Source organism: Orcinus orca, unplaced genomic scaffold (assembly GCF_937001465.1).
Source record: "Orcinus orca unplaced genomic scaffold, mOrcOrc1.1 scaffold_23, whole genome shotgun sequence".
In the NCBI taxonomy this organism is placed as follows: domain Eukaryota; kingdom Metazoa; phylum Chordata; class Mammalia; order Artiodactyla; family Delphinidae; genus Orcinus; species Orcinus orca.
The window spans coordinates 5232066-5249748 of record NW_026043884.1 but is presented as its reverse complement, the minus strand read 5'-3'; positions in this window follow the sequence as shown (position 1 = coordinate 5249748).

The window sequence follows — 17683 nt, the reverse complement described above, 5'->3', positions numbered from 1 at the left end:
TACGCCCTTTTTGCCCAAGTGCATCATTGTCGACGTTTTGCTTCTTTTCCTATGCTTTAAATGCAATTCCAGTGTACCTCCTGAAATTGTTTTCCTGCAGTTCTGCCCCGGTTTCAAGTCCTCTTGGCAGCCTTACTTCAGTATATTTTTGGACGATAGCTGTCATTTATAACTCTGCAGGTTTGTGAATTACAGTGCCCCTGAGCTCCTCTCTTCAACTCGCTTTCTTGTGAGCTGGCCGCAACACCGCAGGATTGCTTCAGGCCCTAATCTGGTTCCGGCATGGCATGCTGAGCCTTTGGTTAATTCCTCTTCCTGGTGGGAAATGAGAGTTAAATTTGCCCGTCCAGAAACCTCCAGCTAGTCTCTCATTGGTTCTCCCTATTCCTGTTCATCTTCCGCAGAAATTGCAAACTGGGCCAAACAGGAAGTTAAAGGCACTGACTCTCCAAGTCGGGAGGGTGTTAGTAAAGCGTCTGGAATGTTGCACGCGAGTTCCAGGGGACGAGAACTGAGACATATTGGAACACGTCTCCCGATCACACGGTTGATCATACTCTGGGTTCCACATGCATGATTTAGCTGAAGGAAGAATCCCTTAAACCTGGAGAGTTGAGACCCGTGGAATGGGTACCATGCAATATGACTTCAAAGGGTCTTCATTTGCTCACCGAACCTCTCCAATCCTATCACTGCTGCGTTTATTCCCCTGTTCACACGCTTGATTCTCTTTCAGAGACATAGCGATGCATAGCTTTTAAGATACTTACTAGTAAGGTACATTCTTAGGCGTTTAATATGGGGTGTTGAGTCCATTTCATTGAGCAAGGAGTAGCTCTTGTCTATTCCATATTTGGCTTAAGGAACTTTATCTGTGCTCATTTCAATCTCTGGTTTTATGCAGCACCCCAACTCACCTTTCCCCTTAAGCAAGCATAAGTTGGTTTTCTAAATTTGACACCCTGTTCTGTTATGTAATCCAGTTCCTATGTAGCCAAGTTTACATTCCATGTATTAGTGATATCTTATGATGTTTCTTTTTCTGTGTGACTTATTTCAGTTAGAATCATCATACCTGAATCCACTCATTATGCTGCTACGGGCCTGATGACATAGATTTCATTGCTGAGTGATATTGCATTGTACGTAAGTACCACAACTTCTGTATCCATTTTTCACTTTCTGGAATATTGAACTAGTCCCGTAAACGAGTTTCTTCTAAACAGAGCCGTCCCAAACTTTGGGGTGGCTGTGTTTTTGATTTTAATTTCCCTAAGCTATAGGGCCATAAGTGGAAGTGCCCTCGGCTCTGTTGCTTTGTTTTTTAGATATTTCAGGAAACACCATACACTTCTCCCGAGTGGCTGTTGGCAATTTACATCCCGCCCATCAGCATAACAAGGCTCCCAGTTCTCCATGGCCTGTCCTGCCTTTCTGGATTTTACACTTTTTTCAGATGGCCCTTTTGACTGGGGGGAAGTGAGACTTCATTGTAGTGCAGATATCTTTTGCAAGCTTGCTTGGTTGGCCAAAAAGGGCGTATGCGTTTTTTCCTGAATATATTCAGGAAAAAACGCATACGCCCTTTTTGGGCAAAGCATCATTGTCGACGTTTTGCCTCTTTTCCTATGCTTTAAATGCAATTCCTGTGTACCTCCTGAAATTGGTTTCCTGCAATTCTGCCCCGCTTTCAAGTCCTCTTGGCAGCCTTACTTCAGTATATTTTTGGACGATAGCTGTCATTTATAATTCTGCATGTTTGTGAATTACAGTGCCCCTGAGTTCCTTTCTTCAAATCGCTTTCTTGTGAGCTGGCTGCAACACCGCAGGATTGCTTCAAGCACTAATCTGGTTCCGGCACGGCACGCTGAGCCTTCGGTTAATTCCTCTTCCTGGTGGGAAATGAGAGTTAAATTTGCCCGTCCAGACACCTCCAGCTAGTCTCTCATTGGTTCTCCCTATTCCTGTTCATCTTCCGCAGAAATTGCAAACTGGGCCAAACAGGAGGTTAAAGGCTCTGACTCTCCAAGTCGGGAGAGTGTTAGTAAAGCGTCTGGAATGTTGCACCCGAGTACCAGGGGATGAGAACTGAGACATATTGGAACACGTCTCCCGATCACACGGTTGATCATACTCTGGGTTCCACATGCATTTTTTAGTTGAAGGAAGAATCCCTTAAACGTGGAGAGTTGAGACCCGTGGAATGGGTACCATGCAATATGACTTCAAAGGGTCTTCATTTGCTCACCGAACCTCTCCAATCCTATCACTGCTTCGTTTATGCCCCTGTACACACGCTTGATTCTCTTTCGGAGACATAGCGATCCATAGGTTTTAAGATACTTACTAGTCAGGTACATTCTTAGGCGTTTAATATGGGGTGTTGAGTCCATTTCGTTGAGCAAGGAGTAGCTCTTGTCTATTATATATTTGGCTTAAGGAAATTTATCTGTGCTCATTTCAATCTCTGGTTTTATGCAGCACCCCAACTCACCTTTCCCCTTAAGCAAGCATAAGTTGGTTTTCTAAATTTGAGACCCTGTTCTCTTTTGTAATCCAGTTCCTGTGTAGCCAAGTTTACATTCCGTGTATTAGTGATATCTTATGATGTTTCTTTTTCTGTGTGACTTATTTCAGTTAGAATCATCATACCTGAATCCACTCATTATGCTGCTACGGGCCTGATGACATAGATTTCATTGCTGAGTGATATTGCATTGTACCTAAGTACCACAACTTCTTTATCCATTTTTAACTTTCTGCGATATTGAACCTGTCCCATAATAGAGTTTCTTGTAAACAGAGCCGTCCCAAACTTTGGGGTGGCTGTGTCTTTTTGATTTTAATTTCCCTAAGCTATAGGACCATAAGTGGAAGTGCCCTAGGCTCTGTTGCTTTGTTTTTTAGATGTTTCAGGAAACACCATACACTTCTCCAGAGTGGCTGTTGGCAATATACATCCCGCCCATCAGCATAACAAGGCTCCCAGTTCTCCATGGCCTGTCCTGCCTTTCTGGATTTTACACTTTTTTCACATGGCTCTTTTGACCGGGAGGAAGTGAGACTTCATTGTAGTGCAGATTTCCTTTGCAAGCTTGCTTGGTTGGCCAAAAATTGCGTATGCGTTTTTTCCTAAATATATTCAGGAAAAAACGCATACGCCCTTTTTGGCCAAGTGCATCATTGTCGATGTTTTTCCTCTTTTCCTATGCTTTAAATGCAATTCCTGTGTACCTCCTGAAATTGGTTTCCTGCAATTCTGCCCCGCTTTCAAGTCCTCTTGGCAGCCTTACTTCAGTATATTTTTGGACGATAGCTGTCATTTATAACTCTGCAGGTTTGTGAATTACAGTGCCCCTGAGTTCCTTTCTTCAACTCGCTTTCTTGTGAGATGGCCGCAACACCGCAGGATTGCTTCAGGCCCTAATCTGGTTCCGGCTCGGCACGCTGAGCCTTTGGTTAATTCCTCTTCCTGGTGGGAAATGAGAGTTAAATTTGCCCGTCCAGACACCTCCAGCTAGTCTCTCATTGGTTCTCCCTATTCCTGTTCATCTTCCGCAGAAATTGCAAACTGGGCCAAACAGGAGGTTAAAGGCACTGACTCTCCAAGTCGGGACAGTTTTAGTAAAGCGTCTGGAATATTGCACCCGAGTACCAGGGGACGAGAACTGAGACATATTGGAACACGTCTCCCAATCACACGGTTGATCATACTCTGGGTTCCACATGCATGTTTTAGCTGAAGGAAGAATCCCTTAAACCTGGAGAGTTGAGACCCGTGGAATGGGTACCATGCAATATGACTTCAAAGGGTCTTCATTTGCTCACCAAACCTCTCCAATCCTATCACTGCTGCGTTTATTCCCCTGTTCACACGCTTGATTCTCTTTCGGAGACATAGCGATGCATAGCTTTTAAGATACTTACTAGTAAGGTACATTCTTAGGCGTTTAATATGGGGTGTTGAGTCCATTTCATTGAGCAAGGAGTAGCTCTTGTCTATTCCATATTTGGCTTAAGGAACTTTATCTGTGCTCATTTCAATCTCTGGTTTTATGCAGCACCCCAACTCACCTTTCCCCTTAAGCAAGCATAAGTTGGTTTTCTCAATTTGAGACCCTGTTCTGTTTTGTAATACAGTTCCTGTGTAGCCAAGTTTACATTCCGTGTATTAGTGATATCTTATGATGTTTCTTTTTCTGTGTGACTTATTTCAGTTAGAATCATCATACCTGAATCCACTCATTATGCTGCTACGGGCCTGATGACATAGATTTCATTGCTGAGTGATATTGCATTGTACCTAAGTACCACAACTTCTTTATCCATTTTTAACTTTCTGCGATATTGAACCTGTCCCATAATAGAGTTTCTTGTAAACAGAGCCGTCCCAAACTTTGGGGTGGCTGTGTCTTTTTGATTTTAATTTCCCTAAGCTATAGGACCATAAGTGGAAGTGCCCTAGGCTCTGTTGCTTTGTTTTTTAGATGTTTCAGGAAACACCATACACTTCTCCAGAGTGGCTGTTGGCAATATACATCCCGCCCATCAGCATAACAAGGCTCCCAGTTCTCCATGGCCTGTCCTGCCTTTCTGGATTTTACACTTTTTTCAGATGGCCCTTTTGACCGGGAGGAAGTGAGACTTCATTGTAGTGCAGATTTCCTTTGCAAGCTTGCTTGGTTGGCCAAAAATTGCGTATGCGTTTTTTCCTAAATATATTCAGGAAAAAACGCATACGCCCTTTTTGGCCAAGTGCATCATTGTCGACGTTTTTCCTCTTTTCCTATGCTTTAAATGCAATTCTAGTGTACCTCCTGAAATTGGTTTCCTGCAATTCTGCCCCGCTTTCAAGTCCTCTTGGCAGCCTTACTTCAGTATATTTTTGGACGATAGCTGTCATTTATAACTCTGCAGGTTTGTGAATTACAGTGCCCCTGAGCTCCTTTCTTCAACTCGCTTTCTTGTGAGCTGGCCGCAACACCGCAGGATTGCTTCAAGCCCTAATCTGGTTCCGGCACGGCACGCTGAGCCTTTGGTTAATTCCTCTTCCTGGTGGGAAATGAGAGTTAAATTTGCCCGTCCAGACACCTCCAGCTAGTCTCTCATTGCTTCTCCCTATTCCTGTTCATCTTCCGCAGAAATTGCAAACTGGGCCAAACAGGAGGTTAAAGGCACTGACTCTCCAAGTCGGGAGAGTGTTAGTAAAGCGTCTGGAATGTTTCACCCGAGTACCAGGGGACGAGAACTGAGACATATTGGAACACGTCTCCCGATCACACGGTTGATCATACTCTGGGTTCCACATGCATGCTTTAGATGAAGGAAGAATCCCTTAAACGTGGAGAGTTGAGACCCGTGGAATGGGTACCATGCAATATGACTTCAAAGGGTCTTCATTTGCTCACCGAACCTCTCCAATCCTATCACTGCTGCGTTTATGCCCCTGTACACACGCTTGATTCTCTTTTGGAGACATAGCGATCCATAGGTTTTAAGATACTTTCTAGTCAGCTACATTCTTAGGCGTTGAATATGGAGTGTTGAGTCCATTTCGTTGAGCAAGGAGTAGCTCTTGTCTATTACATATTTGTCTTAAGGAACTTTATCTGTGCTCATTTCAATCTCTGGTTTTATGCAGCACCCCAACTCACCTTTCCCCTTAAGCAAGCATAAGTTGGTTTTCTAAATTTGAGACCCTCTTCTCTTTTGTAATCCAGTTCCTGTGTAGCCAAGTTTACATTCCGTGTATTAGTGATATCTTATGATGTTTCTTTTTCTGTGTGACTTATTTCAGTTAGAATCATCATACCTGAATCCACTCATTATGCTGCTATGGGCCTGATGACATAGAATTCATTGCTGAGTGATATTGCATTGTACGTAAGTATCACAACTTCTTTATCCATTTTTCACTTTCTGTGATATTGAACTTGTCCCGTAAACGAGTTTCTTGTAAACAGAGCCGTCCCAAACTTTGGGGTGGCTGTGTCTTTTTGATTTTAATTTCCCTAAGCTATAGGCCCATAAGTGGAAGTGCCCTAGGCTCTGTTGCTTTGTTTTTTAGATGTTTCAGGAAACACCATACACTTCTCTCGAGTGGCTGTTGGCAATATACATCCCGCCCATAAGCAAAACAAGGCTCCCAGTTCTCCATGGCCTGTCCTGCCTTTCTGGATTTTACACTTTTTTCAGTTGGCCCTTTTGACCGGGTGGAAGTGAGACTTCATTGTAGTGCAGATTTCCTTTGCAAGCTTGCTTGGTTGGCCAAAAAGGGCGTATGCGTTTTTTCCTGAATATATTCAGGAAAAAACGCATACGCACTTTTTGGCCAAGTGCATCATTGTCGACGTTTTGTTTCTTTTCCTATGCTTTAAATGCAATTCCAGTGTACCTCCTGAAATTGGTTTCCTGCAGTTCTGCCCCGCTTTCAAGTCCTCTTGACAGCCTTACTTCAGTATATTTTTGGACGATAGCTGTCATTTATAACTCTGCAGGTTTGTGAATTACAGTGCCCCTGAGCTCCTTTCTTCAACTCGCTTTCTTGTGAGCTGGCCGCAACACCGCAGGATTGCTTCAGGCCCTAATCTGGTTCCGGCACGGCACGCTGAGCCTTTGGTTTATTCCTCTTCCTGGTGGGAAATGAGAGTTAAATTTGCCCGTCCAGACACCTCCAGCTAGTCTCTCATTGGTTCTCCCTATTCCTGTTCATCTTCCGCAGAAATTGCAAACTGGGCCAAACAGGAGGTTAAAGGCACTGACTCTCCAAGTCGGGAGAGTGTTAGTAAAGCGTCTGGAATGTTGCACCCGAGTACCAGGGGACGAGAACTGAGACATATTGGAACACGTCTCCCGATCACACGGTTGATCATACTCTGGGTTCCACATGCATGATTTAGCTGAAGGAAGAATCCCTTAAACCTGGAGAGTTGAGACCCGTGGAATGGGTACCATGCAATATGACTTCAAAGGGTCTTCATTTGCTCACCGAACCTCTCCAATGCTATCACTGCTGCGTTTATGCCCCTGTACACACGCTTGATTCTCTTTCGGAGACATAGTGATCCATAGGTTTTAAGATACTTACTAGTCAGGTACATTCTTAGGCGTTTAATATGGGGTGTTGAGTCCATTTCGTTGAGCAAGGAGTAGCTCTTGTCTATTACATATTTGGCTTAAGGAACTTTATCTGTGCTCATTTCAATCTCTGGTTTTATGCAGCACCCCAACTCACCTTTCCCCTTAAGCAAGCATAAGTTGGTTTTCTAAATTTGAGAACCTGTTCTGTTTTGTAACCCAGTTCCTGTGTAGCCAAGTTTACATTCCGTGTATTAGTGATATCTTATGATGTTTCTTTTTCTGTGTGACTTATTTCAGTTAGAATCATCATACCTGAATCCACTCATTATGCTGCTACGGGCCTGATGACATAGATTTCATTGCTGAGTGATATTGCATTGTACGTAAGTACCAAAACTTCTTTATCCATTTTTCACTTTCTGTGATATTGAACTAGTCCCGTAAAAGAGTTTCTTCTAAACAGAGCTGTCCCAAACTTAGGGTTGGCTGTGTCTTTTTGATTTTAATTTCCCTAAGCTATAGGCCCATAAGTGGAAGTGCCCTAGGCTCTGTTGCTTTGTTTTTTAGATGTTTCAGGAAACACCATACACTTCTCCCGAGTGGCTGTTGGCAATATACATCCCGCCCATCAGCAAAACAAGGCTCCCAGTTCTCCATGGCCTGTCCTGCCTTTCTGGATTTTACACTTTTTTCAGTTGGCCCTTTTGACCGGGGGGAAGTGAGACTTCATTGTAGTGCAGATTTCCTTTGCAAGCTTGCTTGGTTGGCCAAAAAGGGCCTATGCGTTTTTTCCTGAATATATTCAGGAAAAAACGCATAGGCCCTTTTTGGCCAAGTGCATCATTGTCGACGTTTTGCCTCTTTTCCTATGCTTTAAATGCAATTCCAGTGTACCTCCTGAAATTGGTTTCCTGCAGTTCTGCCCCGCTTTCAAGTCCTCTTGGCAGCCTTACTTCAGTATACTTTTGGACGATAGCTGTCATTTATAACTCTGCAGGTTTGTGAATTACAGTGCCCCTGAGCTCCTTTCTTCAACTCGCTTTCTTGTGAGCTGGCCGCAACACCGCAGGATTGCTTCAGGCCCTAATCTGGTTCCGGCACGGCATGCTGAGCCTTTGGTTAATTCCTCTTCCTGGTGGGAAATGAGAGTTAAATTTGCCCGTCCAGACACCTCCAGCTAGTCTCTCATTGGTTCTCCCTATTCCTGTTCATCTTCCGCAGAAATTGCAAACTGGGCCAAACAGGACGTTAAAGGCACTGACTCTCCAAGTCGGGAGAGTGTTAGTAAAGCGTCTGGAATGTTGCACCCGAGTACCAGGGTACGAGCACTGAGACATATTGGCACACGTCTCCCGATCACACGGTTGATCATACTCTGGGTTCCACATGCATGATTTAGCTGAAGGAAGAATCCCTTAAACCTGGAGAGTTGAGACCCGTGGAATGGGTACCATGCAATATGACTTCAAAGGGTCTTCATTTGCTCACCGAACCTCTCCAATGCTATCACTGCTGCGTTTATGCCCCTGTACACACGCTTGATTCTCTTTTGGAGACATAGTGATCCATAGGTTTTAAGATACTTACTAGTCAGGTACATTCTTAGGCGTTTAATATGGGGTGTTGAGTCCATTTCGTTGAGCAAGGAGTAGCTCTTGTCTATTACATATTTGGCTTAAGGAACTTTATCTGTGCTCATTTCAATCTCTGGTTTTATGCAGCACCCCAACTCACCTTTCCCCTTAAGCAAGCATAAGTTGGTTTTCTAAATTTGAGACCCTCTTCTCTTTTGTAATCCAGTTCCTGTGTAGCCAAGTTTACATTCCGTGTATTAGTGATATCTTATGATATTTCTTTTTCTGTGTGACTTATTTCAGTTAGAATCATCATACCTGAATCCACTCATTATGCTGCTATGGGCCTGATGACATAGATTTCATTGCTGAGTGATATTGCATTGTACGTAAGTACCACAACTTCTTTATCCATTTTTCACTTTCTGCGATATTGAACTTGTCCCGTAAACGAGTTTCTTGTAAACAGAGCCATCCCAAACTTAGGGGTGGCTGTGTCTTTTTGATTTTAATTTCCCTAAGGTATTGGACCATAAGTGGAAGTGCCCTAGGCTCTGTTGCTTTGTTTTTTAGATGTTTCAGGAAACACCATACACTTCTCCTGAGTGGCTGTTGGCAATTTACATCCCGCCCATCAGCATAACAAGGCTCCCAGTTCTCCATGGCCTGTCCTGCCTTTCTGGATTTTACACTTTTTTCAGATGGCCCTTTTGACCGGGGGGAAGGGATACTTCATTGTAGTGCAGATTTCCTTTGCAATCTTGCTTGGTTGGCCATAAAGTGCGTATGCGTTTTTTCCTGAATATATTCAGGAAAAAACGCATACGTCCTTTTTGGCCAAGTGCATCATTGTCGACGTTCTGCCTCTTTTCCTATGCTTTAAATGCAATTCCAGTCTACCTACTGAAATCGATTTCGTGCAATTCTTCCCCGCTTTCAAGTACTCTTGGCAGCCTTACTTCAGTATATTTTTGGACGATAGCTGTCATTTATAACTCTGCAGGTTCGTGAATTACAGTGCCCCTGAGCTCCTTTCTTCAACTCGCTTTCTTGTGAGCGGGCCGCAACACCGCAGGATTGCTTCAGGCCCTAATCTGGTTCCGGCACGGCACGCTGAGCCTTTGGTTAATTCCTCTTCCTGGTGGGAAATGAGAGTTAAATTTGCCCGTCCAGACACCTCCAGCTAGTCTCTCATTGGTCCTACCTATTCCTGTTCATCTTCCGCAGAAATTGCAAACTGGGCCAAAGAGGAGGTTAAAGGCTCTGACTCTCCAAGTCGGGAGAGTGTTAGTAAAGCGTCTGGAATGTTGCACCCGAGTACCAGTGCACGAAAACTGAGACATATTTGAACACGTCTCCTGATCACACGGTTGATCATACTCTGGGTTCCACATGCATGTTTTAGCTGAAGGAAGAATCCCTTAAACCTGGAGAGTTGAGACCCGTGGAATGGGTACCATGCAATATGACTTCAAAGGGTCTTCATTTGCTAACCGAACCTCTCCAATCCTATCACTGCTGCGTTTATACCCTGTACACATGCTTGATTCTCTTTCAGAGACATAGCAATCCATAGGTTTTAAGATACTTACTAGTCAGGTAAATTCTTAGGCGTTTAATATGGGGTTTTGAGTCCATTTCGTTGAGCAAGGAGTAGCTCTTGTCTATTCCATATTTGGCTTAAGGAACTTTATCTGTGCTCATTTCAATCTCTGGTTTTATGCAGCACCCCAACTCACCTTTCCCCGTAAGCAAGCATAAGTTGGTTTTCTAAATTTGAGACCCTGTTCTGTTTTGTAATCCACTTCCTGTGTAGCCAAGTTTACATTCCGTGTATTTGTGATATCTTATGATGTTTCTTTTTCTGTGTGACTTATTTCAGTTAGAGTCGTCATACCTGAACCCACTCATTTTCTGCTACAGGCCTGTTGACATAGATTTCAATGCTGAGTGATACTGCATTGTACGTAAGTACCACTAATTCTTTATCCATTTTTCACTTTCTGTGATATTGAACTTGTACCATAAATGAGGTTCTTGTAAACAGAGCCGTCCCAAATTTTGGGTGGCTGTGTCTTTTTGATTATAATTTCCCTAAGCAATAGGACCATAAGTGGAAGTGCCCTAGGCTCTGTTCCTTTGTTTTTTAGATATTTCAGGAAACACCATACACTTCTCCCAAGTGGCTGTTGGCAATTTACATCCCGCCCATCAGCACAACAAGGCTCCCAGTTCTCCATGGCCTGTCCTGCCTTTCTGGATTTTACACTTTTTTCAGATGGCCCTTTTGACCGGGAGGAAGTGAGACTTCATTGTAGTGCAGATTTCCTTTGCAAGCTTGCTTGGTTGGCCAAGAAGGGCGTATGCGTCTTTTCCTGAATATATTCAGGAAAAAACGCATACGCCCTTTTTGGCCAAGTACATCATTGTCCACGTTCTGCCTCTTTTCCTCTGCTTTAAATGCAATTCCAGTCTACCTCCTGAAATCGGTTTCCTGCAATTCTGCCCCGCTTTCAGTCCTCTTGGCAGCCTTACTTCAGTATATTTTTGGACGATAGCTGTCATTTATAACTCTGCAGGTTTGTGAATTACAGTGCCCCTGAGCTCCTCTCTTCAACTCGCTTTCTTGTGAGCTGGCCGCAACACCGCAGGATTGCTTCAGGCCCTAATCTGGTTCCGGCACGGCACGCTGAGCCTTTGGTTAATTCCTCTTCCTGGTGGGAAATGAGAGTTAAATTTGCCCGTCCAGACACCTCCAGCTAGTCTCTCATTGGTCCTCCCTATTCCTGTTCATCTTCCGCAGAAATTGCAAACTGGGCCAAACAGGAGGTTAAAGGCACTGACTCTCCAAGTCGGGAGAGTGTTAGTAAAGCATCTGGAATGTTGCACCCGAGTACCAGGGGACGGGAACTGAGACATATTTCAACACATCTCCCGATCTCACGGTTGATCATACTCTGGGTTCCACATGCATGATTTAGCTGAAAGAAGAATCCCTTAAACCTGGAGAGTTGAGACCCGTGGAATGGGTACCATGCAATATGACTTCAAAGGGTCTTCATTTGCTCACCGAACCTCTCCAATCCTATCATTGCTGCATTTATGCATCTGTACACACGCTTGATTCTCTTTCTGAGACATAGCAATCCATAGGTTTTAAGATACTTACTAGTCAGCTACATTCTTAGGCGTGTAATATGGGGTGTTGAGTCCATTTCGTTGAGCAAGGAGTAGCTCTTGTCTATTCCATATTTGGCTTCAGGAACTTTATCTGTGCTCATTTCAATCTCTGGTTTTATGCAGCACCCCAACTCACCTTTCCCCTTAAGCAAACAAATGTTGGTTTTCTAAATTTGAGACCCTGTTCTCTTTTGTAATCCAGTTCCTTTGTAGCCAAGTTTACATTCCGTGTATTAGTGATATCTTATGATGTTCCTTTTTCTGTGTGACTTATTTCAGTTAGAATCATCATACCTGAATCCACTCATTATGCTGCTATGGGCCTGATGACATAGATTTCATTGCTGAGTGATATTGCATTGTATGTAAGTACCACAACTTCTTTATCCATTTTTCACTTTCTGTGATATTGAACCTGTCCCGTAAAAGATTTTCTTGTAAACAGAGCTGTCCCAAACTTTGGGGTGGCTGTGTCTTTTTGATTTTAATTTCCCTAAGCTATAGCACCATAAGTGGAAGTGCCCTAGGCTCTGTTGCTTTGTTTTTTAGATGTTTCAGGAAACACCATACACTTCTCCCCAGTGGCTGTTGGCAATTTACATCCTGCCCATCAGCATAACAAGGCTCCCAGTTCTCCATTGCCTGTCCTGCCTTTCTGGATTTTACACTTTTTTCAGATGGCCCTTTTGACCGGGGGGAAGTGAGACTTCATTGTAGTGCAGATTTCCTTTGCAAGCTTGCTTGGTTGGCCAAAAAGGGCGTATGCGTTTTTTCCTGGATATATTCGGGAAAAAACGCATACGCCCTTTTTGGCCAAGTGCATCATTGTCGACGTTCTGCCTCTTTTCCTATGCTTTAAATGCAATTCCTGTCTACCTTCTGAAATAGGTTTCCTGCAATTCTGCCTTGCTTTCAATGCCTCTTCATAGCCTTACCTCAATATATTTTTTGAAAATAGTTGGCCTTTATAACTCTGCACGTTTTTGAATTTCAGTGGCCCTTTGCTCCATTTTTCTGCTCATATTTTTGTGATCTTGCCTCATAACCACAGGATTCCTTCAGGCCCTATTCTTCTTCTGGGGCACTTTGCTGTGCCTTTGGTTTATTCTTCTTACTGATGTGAAATTAGAGTGACATGTGCCCATTGAAACCGCTACAGCTAGTTTCTCACTGGTTCCCCCTATTCCCATTCATCCTCCGCACTAACTGCAGACTGTGCGATACCAGAACTTAAAGGCATTGACTCTCCATGTGGGGATGTTGTTAGTAAAGCGGCTGGAATGTCTATCCGGAGCCCCAGGAGAGGAAAAATGAGGAGCATTTTAGAAACCTTTCCCGATCATATGGTATACCAGTCGCTGGGTTTCCCAAGCATGGTTTAGCTGTAGGAAGATTCCCTTCAACCTGGATTGTTGGGACCCTTGGAATGAGTAGCATGAAGTATTGCATTAAACTTTTGGCAGTTGCTCACCAAAACTCACCAATCCTCTCAGCCCCAAGTGTCCAGCCTTATGTGTTATCCAGCTGTGGGTTTATATGTGGTCAATCCAGGTTGCATCACAGCCCCTGAGCAAATTTTGTAAGAATTTTTCTCTCTTTCATTGTTTCTGCGTTTTGTTTTTAAAATTTATTTCTATAATGGGGTTTAGCTCATTTTCACTGCTGTGTTTGTGCCGCTCTGCACACACTTGATTCCCTTATGGAGATATATCAATACATGGATTTTAAGATTCTTATTACTCAGATATATTTCTCTGCAGTTTATAAGGTGTGTTGAGGCCAGTTCATTGAGCAAGGTGTAGATCTTGTCTAATATCTATTTGGTTTATTGAACGGTATCTGTGCTAATTTCAAACTCTGGTTTTATGCATCACCCCACCTCTCCTTTCCCCTTAAGCTGACATAAGTGTGTTTTCTAAATGTGAGACACTGTTCTGTAATTCATTTCTTGTGCAGCCATATTTACCCTCCCTGTATAAGTGATATCTTATGATATGTTTCTTTTTCTGTTTGACTTATTTCAAGTAGTATTATCGGACCTAAATCCACTCTTTATCCTTCTACTAGCCTTATTACATTGATTTCATGGTGAAGAGATATTCCGTTGTACATAAGTACCACATCTTCTTTATCCATTGTTCTCTTTCCTGGGATATTTAAGGTGTACTGAAGTTGAGGTTCTTGTAAACAGAGTAGCCCTAAACTGTGGTGTGCTTGTGTCTTGTTGATTTTTAGACTTCCCTAGATATATTCCCATGATTGGAAGTGTCCTATGCTCTGTAGCTCTGTTTTTTAGATGATTTAGGAACCACCATACACTTCTCCAGAGTGGCTCTCGGCAGTTCACACACTGCCCATCAGCGTATAAAGGCTCCCTGTTCTTCATGGCCTGTCCTGCATTTCTGGTTTTTACAATTTTTTAGGATGGCCCTTTTGACCGGTGGGAAATGAGACTTCTTTGTTGTGCACATTTGCATTGCTTGCTTACTTCGTTGCCCATAAGGGCGTATGCGGTTTTTCCTGGATATAATCAGGAAAAAACGCATACGCCCTTTTGGGCCAACTGCATCATTGTCGAAATTCTGCCGCTTTTCATGTGCTTTAAAGACGAGTCCAATCTATCTCTTGAAATCTGTTTCTTGCAATTCTGTCTTGCATTCAGATCCTCTTCTTTGCCTTACCTCAACATAGTTTTGGATGTTAGTTTTCATTTATAACTCTGCAGGTTTGTGAATTGCAGTGACCCTGAGCTCCATTTTTTAAGTTGCTCTTTTGTGAGCTGGCCTCAAACCCGCAGGATTGCTTCAGGCCCTATTTTGGCTCCGGCGAGGCGGGCTGAGCCTTTTTTCAATTCTTATTCTTAATGGGAAATTAGAGTGATATGTGCCCGTCCAAACCCCTACAACTATTCTCTCATTGGTTCCCCCTCTTCCCGTTCATCCTCCTCACAATTTGCAAAATGTGTGAAACAGAAGTTGAAATGTGCTGATTCTCCAAGTGGGGAGATTCTAAGTAACGTGGCTGGAATGGTGAACAGGAGCACCAGGAGAGGATAAATGAGCTGCATTTTAGACACATCTCCCGATCACATGGTGTACAGTCCTCTGGGTTTTCCATGCATGTTTTAGCTGTAGGAAGATCCCTTGAACCTGCAGATTTGGGACCCATTGAATGGGTACCAGGCAGTATTTTGGGACCCATTGAATGGGTACCAGGTAGTATTACTTTAAAGGGTGTGCATTTCCTCACCCAACCTCACATTTCTCTTAGTGCAAACAGTTTCCATCCTTATGTCTCATCCTGCTGTGGGTCTAGATGTGTTCAATCCATGTTGCATCACCGTCCCTGAGGAAAAGTTGTAAGAGGTTTTCTCTGTCTCTCTGTCGTTTATTTTTTTCAATTTATTACTATATTGGTTACAGCTGATTTTCAAAGCTCTGTTTCTTGCTGCTGTACATCCACTTGATTCACGTACAGAGAGACATCAGTAAATTCTTTTTCAGATTCTTACCAGTCGTATATATTCTTTTCCGGTGACTTGAGTGTGCTGAGTGCAGTTCTTTTAGCTACCGTGTAGGCCTTGTTGATTATCAGTTTGGTATTTGGAATGGTATCTTTGCTAATTTCAACCTCCTGGATGATGCCTCACCCCTCCCCACCTTTCCCGTTTAGCAGCCTTATGCGTGTTTCCTACATATTTGACTATGTTTTTGTTTTGTAATTTATTTCATGTGTAGCCATTTTGGATTCCACCTTTAAGTGATATCTTATGATATGTGTCTTTTTCTTTTTGAATTATGTCACTTAGAATGATCATACGTAACTCCTCCGGAGTTGTTACAACTGGCCATATTTCATTGATTTCCAGGCTGAATAATATTCCACTCTACCTAAGTACCACATCTCTATCCATTTTTTCTCTCCAGAGACATTTAAGTTATATCCTAGTCGAGGATCTTTTAAACAGAGAGGGGGTAAACATTGGGGTGCCTGTGTCCTCTCGATTTTTGTTTTTCCCAAGATATACGCCCATGAGTGCAAGTGCCCTATGCTCTGTAGCTCATTTTTTAGATGCTTTAGTAAACACAATACACTTCTCCAGAATGGCCGTTGCCAATATACATTTCCACTATAAGTCTCACAGGGCTCCCTCTTCTCCTTGCCCTGTCCTGCATTTCTGTTGTTTACGCTTTATGAGGATGGCTCTTCTGACTGATGCGAAGTGATATCTTTTGTAGTATTGACTTCCAGTGCCCACCTGTTTGCTTGGCTAAAAAAGTGTATGCCCTTTTCTTGAATATATACAGAAAAAAACGCATACACCCTTTTTGGCCAACTGCAATGTTGGCAATGTTCAGCTCCTTTTCTTGTGCTTAATGGCGAGTCCTTTCTACCTCCTCAGATCCCTTTCCTGCCATTCTCCCTTGCTTACAAGTCCTTTTCTCTGACTTTCCTCAAGACATTTTTCACTGATGGATATTTTCAACTCTGCCGTTTCGTGAATTTTACTGCCCCTGAGTTCCATTGTTCAACTTGTGTTTATGGGAACTGGCCACAAAGCAGCGGGATTTCCTCAAGCCCTATACTGTTTCCATGGGCAACCCTAGCCTTTGGTCAGTTCGTCTTCCTGGTTGGAAATTAGAGTGACATGTGCCTGTCTGAACAACTAGGACTTGTCTCTCATTGTTCCTCATCCTTCCGCTTCATCCTCTTGACAAATTCCAAACTGTACGCAACAGGATGTTGACAGTGCTGACACCTCCAAGTGGGGAGACTGTTAGTAAAGACGCTGGAGGGGTGAACCCGAGCACCAGGAGATGAGGAGATGAGATGCCTTTTCCAAACTCTTCCCGATCAGACGGTATACCATCCTCTGGGTGTGACAGACATGTTTTAGCAGTAGGAAGAGTCCCATTCATGTAAGGAGTACACCAGGGCTTTTTCAAAATCAGTGTCTGCCCAAAACCCAAACTGGGGAATTTTTTAAGCTACGGCTACACATATGTTCATTAAGGGCCTTGGAAAGTAGGCAGAGTCCAAACTTTAGATGATTGAAGTCTTCAGGGTCAGAAGCACTCACCACCAGCTTCCCTTAGGTTACACTTTAACTGTCATTGATAGATGACAATGACAATAAAAATATCTATTCTTTTCCAGATTATTTCCCCTTATAGGTTATTGCAAAATGTTGAGTGTAGTTCCCTGTGCTATACAGTAGTTCCTTGTTGATGATCTATTTTATACATGGCAGTGTGTATGTGTTAATCCCAAACTGTTAATTTATCCCTCCTCCCACCTTTCCCCTTTGGTAATAATAAATTATAAGATTTTATACTTCTCAGAAATGGGGGAGCTGAAAGAGAGGTATCATTTTCAATGGAAAAGCATTTAAAACAAGATTGAAGCTTTAACCAAGATTATTAGATGTACATCCTTGGAAAGAAATCACTTCGTTTCTCTAATATTGACCTGACAAATAAGACAAACCTTTTCACTGAACTTGCTTATAATAAAGTGATGGAAATATCAAATGGAAGTGTTAGAAACATCTTATTTTACCCGAGCCTTATACACTGTTCTATGTTAACTACAGTTTGGCTCACACATCTGTTCATTGAGGTTACAATAGTCTCAGTTTCTGTTACTGATCCTCCAGAGTGGACCCCAACAAGTGTCCCCCTGCCCAGTGTCATTGGGGCCAACAGATCGAGACTGAGTTTGGTTCACAAGCAAAGGAAACTTTATATTTTGATCAGAGAATGGAGAGGTGAGAGCATGCACTACCCCGTGGGCTGTGGGCTGGGCTGTTGTGTAGAGATCCTGTCAGAGTCAGTGGGAGGGAGGGGGCG